This window comes from Phoxinus phoxinus (genome assembly GCF_949152265.1).
Source record: "Phoxinus phoxinus genome assembly, chromosome: 23".
NCBI classification, from domain to species: Eukaryota; Metazoa; Chordata; class Actinopteri; order Cypriniformes; family Leuciscidae; genus Phoxinus; species Phoxinus phoxinus.
The window spans coordinates 2,599,401-2,604,215 of record NC_136898.1 but is presented as its reverse complement, the minus strand read 5'-3'; the positions used below and the strand labels follow the sequence as shown (position 1 = coordinate 2,604,215).

General features: G+C 34.5%; 1 long non-coding RNA gene across 2 annotated transcripts in view; it reads right to left on the bottom strand.

Annotated features, from left to right (window-relative positions):
* The window catches only part of LOC306991723, a 4,630-nt gene extending 24 nt beyond the window's left edge, over positions 1-4,606 (bottom strand). Inside the window, exons 1-5 of one of the 2 annotated variants that reach the window (XR_013796156.1) lie at positions 4,270-4,606; positions 3,729-3,841; positions 3,405-3,551; positions 3,187-3,274; positions 1-2,136 (exon numbers count right to left, since the gene is read on the bottom strand). The exon at positions 1-2,136 is cut by the window's left edge and continues 24 nt beyond it. This is a non-coding gene — a long non-coding RNA (uncharacterized lncRNA). Of the gene's footprint in view, positions 2,137-3,186; positions 3,275-3,404; positions 3,552-3,728 lie in introns of both variants that reach the window. The other variant, XR_013796157.1, reaches the window with a different exon arrangement.
* Positions 4,607-4,815: the final 209 nt, after the last annotated feature.

Below are 4,815 nucleotides of genomic sequence, written 5' to 3'. Positions count from 1 at the left end.
GTAAAGTTAACTTGTGTATTTGTAGAGGTTGCCGTAAAACTTGAGTACAGGTAACTCAATTTCAAAAGTTTAGGTAACTTACAGATTTAAGTTGAGATTTGTAAGCTTAACTCAAACAAAACAGTTCTTTTAACATGACTGCTTGTTCATTTTACTAGAGGGATGTGTGGAAACTGATTGCCTTAAATTTCTCAAGCAAGTTGTACTCAAAATTCTAAGTTGAGAATACAAAGACAGACAACAGATTTGGCAGAACAGTAGAATGTTTATTTGCTCGATAAAACAATATTAATTTGAGACATTACTTAAGGCATGCCCGTCAACTTGGCCTGCCAACAACATTTTAGAAAAATAAAAAAACACATACTGCACTCAAGGAAAAAAAGAAAAAGACAATAAAAAGATTAAGTGAATTAACTTCACAATTCAGTTTTCAGACCATACAAGGCAAATAGAAAAATTAAACATTGAAACCAGACATTCATTTTTCTTGTTTTTCCAGTTACATTATCAATGCAAGTTGCTTTTTACCCCCCTTTTTTAAATTTTACTTTTGCTAAATTGTGACTTCAGAAACAAACATTTGAATAAATGAAATCTAACGGATTTTCAATTTTTCGTCTAGTAATTTGTGCCGTGGGCGGTACCATTAGCACGGGGGTGTGGCCGTGGACTAACTTTACTATTTCATTGATGTAACTGCTTTATGTACACTGCATGCACGTTGAGGAGAAGTTTAAGGGGGCCTTCACACTGGTAGTTTAGTTGGGAACGGGGCACGGTACGCATGAATAATCGTTAATGTGAACGCTGTCATGCGGACCCGGGTGCGCACTGGGGTACCGAACCCGAGACTACCTGGAGGAGGTGGTCTGAGTTCGGTAGAATGTGGAAGCAACACGGACTCGGGAGCGCTTGTACAGGAAGTAAAATGACCTGCGCATGCGTTTTAGCAGATTATTATGTTTTTAGTTAAATATAACACATGTAAGGGATGATAGTGTTGATGATTTACCTTGGATAAGACGAGCACGAGTGAGCCTGCAGTGTATTTGCGCATAGCACGTAAAATCAGGGAAACAAATTTGGAAATCCACTGTATCCTCAAAAGAATTTGCAAGCAGCAAAAGACCACCTTATGCGACACACACACACTGTAAACATGTGTTGGTCACTCAGCTGCACATAATAGCACCACATTAATAAAAAAACACAATATATTGACCCGCGTTCTGTTTTCTATCATGTGTCGTGAACGTTTGGGATGACGTAATATGCACGCAAACGCACCAAGGTTCGATAGAATCAAGTTGAGTGTGAGACCAACGCTGCGGGGTGAGCCGGGAACAATCGTGCTCGGGCTCGGACCGCAGCAAACGAGCACAGTGTAAAAGCCCCCTTAAAGACGGAACACATAAATAAAGAAAAAAAGCAACTATCCATTGATAATGTAACTGGAGAAACAAGAAAATTTTGACCGGAGAAAATGTAAGAATACACCGCAAGGCCAGACGTAGTATTGAAGGAAAATTAAAATTGAGCGAAAGTACATAGGAGGGCGGAGCCAGGCTAGTACAGAACCTTTCCTACTACAGTTCTCTTTAAAATTATCTTCTAATAAAACTCTATTCTAAAACCAATTTAACATCAAGTAAACTTAATATGGAAAAAATATGGATTTTCTTTTCCATTTTCAACAATTGGAAAACACTGAAGTATCTGTAAAAGAGTACTGAACTACTTTCTTTAGAGTTCTCTCTATTCACTCAAACTCAAACAAAATAATAGCATCATGGCTATGATCTATTACTGCATCAGGCGATTTTTTCAGTGAATGGATTTTAGGCTTGAGTGACTTGTGGCCAATGGACAAAAATCACTCTCTGTATGAAGTTGAATGTGCTCTTCAGTGCTTCAGTTTAGAGCATAAATTAGTCCAAAGAGCAAACACATTGCTTGTGGAAGATTTTCAAGTTCATCCACAACCACTGTACCTTACAAAATTATTGTCGTTGTTGTGGCATCTTGATGGGGAGTAGAGTATGGCAGGGAGTAGGGTACGGTTGCAGAGTCCTCGGGAATCACTGTTAGAATACCTATTCCAATGTGGGAAATGTCTTCATTATCATCACAGTCCTAAAAATGGGAATAGCATATAACAAAAATGAGGTCAAAGTAAGCCACAAAACCTCTTTTTAAATGGATAATTCACCCAAAAATGAAAATTCTGTCGTCATCATCATTTTATATTACATAAAGAAATGAATGAAAAACATTTGAAAGAAAGACAATAGATTTTTTGATAGTTTTAATTTAAATAGCTGGTCTTCAGTTTTATTTGTCTTTTCATGCAGTGGTTTAATATATGTATTCCTCCCTGCATCCTCTGCGGTGTCATGTTTGAAAAGGCCTTTACATTTAGACATAATACAGTGTTATTAATTTAGTGTAACATTAAATGAGAGTATGTGCTCTTAAAGGGATAGTTCATCCAAAAATATAAATTCTGACATAATTTACTCGCCTTCAAGTTGTTCTAAACCTGCATGTGTTTCTTCTGTTGAACTGAAAAGAAGATATTTCGATGAATGTTGGTAAACCAGACAGTTGAGAGTAGCCTTTGACTTCCATAGTAGTAGGAAAAAATATGTTTGATTACCGACATTCTTCGAAATATCTTCTTTTGTGTTCAGCAGAAGAAAGAAACTCATGCAGGGGGCGAGGCGAGTAAATGATGACAATATTTTTTTTCAGATGAACTATCCCTTTAAGAGCACATACTCTCATTAAAATGTGATACTAAATTAATAACACTGTATTATGTCTAAATGTAAATGCCTTTACAAACAGGACATAGCAGTGGATGCAGGGAGGAATACATACATTAAACCACTGCATGAAAAGACAAATAAAACTGAAATATAAATACTATCAAAAAATCTATTGTCTTTTTTACAAATGTTTTTCAGTCATTTCTTTATGTAATATACAAGGTTACTGTCTTACTGTTGTCTTACTGTCTTTTTTATTTATTTATCTTTCACTTTCTTTTCTCTATCCCATTTCTTCATTTCAGTGCCCTGACTGTTTTTCTTGCCTTCATAACTTGTCTTGCCATAACTCAAAACTGTTTGAAGAACAGTTTGCCTGTTAAATAAGAATCACATCAGAAAAGAAAATACTTACAAAACATGTCTTGTAAAAATCGATGGGGTCCTCCCCGAAGAGGAGTGGCCATGAAGAACGGCCATTGTCCCGCATTGATGTTGGATTTCTGCAAAGTTATAAAAATGTATATTGAATATAGCACTCATGACACTAACACAACACAGAGTAAACAACAACAGCAAAAGCAACATTCATTTTGCTATCGAAAAATAATTGTTATATGTCGAGGAGCTTACGTCATTTTCAATCTGCAGCAGAATCTTCTTACTTTGGAGCCAATGTCTCTACCTTTAGCCTTTAAGATATCGATGTAACGTGAAGTGAATCTGTCCAGTTCTCAAAAGAACTCAGTTTGCAGGTTTTGCCAGATACAGGACTAAACTCTGCCAGGATATACAAAAATAAAGTAGGACAAACTGACATTAAGCAATCACTTTTCACTGAAATGTCCAAGTATGAATTAAACATCAAAAGTGGTTAATGATCAATTAAAATTTGCTTTGAAAATGTTAAAGATTAAATGAAATAGGAAACCAATAAAGACAAGAATATTTACTCACCTGACTCTGTGTTAAGAGGGCTGGCCACCTTTCCATTGTGTATTCTTCTTCACAGCAGGCTTCTTCTCTATCAATTTCTTTCTACGCAAGGCAAATGTAGAATTCATGTTCCACTGCATGAATTTAAGTCCCCAAAATAAGCATACACAAAATAAAGACAAAATAAGTTAATAATTGCTTGTTAGTTACACGTAACTTAATCAATGCATCATGTTGTTCATTTCCATGTGAAAGACACGTGAGCATCGAACGTTCTAGAAAGAATGTTCGCGAAGTAACATATAGGCCGCAGTTTTTTACATAATATTAATGATAACCACGAACTTACAACCGATTAAAATAGCTTACAAACTGTAAGTTAACAGTTACATAAAAACAGTGTTTAGTAAAAATGGATTTTTGCAACCTAAGTTAGCTAGTAAGCCACTGGTCTCAACTTTTCCTCTTACTGCACAATGAGCAAATTAAATTATGTTTAAGTTAAGATTATATACGCAATACAATGACATTTAGGTTTATAAATAGTTGTTAAAGAGCATACCTAGTTTTGCTGCCGCATCCCGAACACGAACTGAAGATCTTCGTCGTCGATGTCGTCGTCTTATTTTCAAACCCAAACCGTCTCAAATAATTGCGCTTGCGCATGCGCGAGACGAAAATGCATTTAAGAAATTAAGAGTAGCAGTTTCGTCTGATGCTGAAACTTAACCAACGGTCAGTAAATATATCAAGCTCTGTTAATAAACATATTATGGGTTGTGAAGCAGCAGCAGCTGATGGGCTTGCTATAAGCTTTAATCTATCTAGTTTCCCATATTTTAGCGCAAAGGAAAAAAAGATTCAGAACACATAATAAATGAATAAATACACATGTACAGTACACGTGTGTATATATATATATATATATATATATATATATATATATATATATATATATATAATTTATTTAAAATAAATGTATTTAAAATGAAAATAAAAACAATATATATATATATATATATATATTTGTTTTTATTTTCATTTTAAATACATTTATTTATTTTAAATAAATTATATATATATATATATATATATATTAAAATTATAT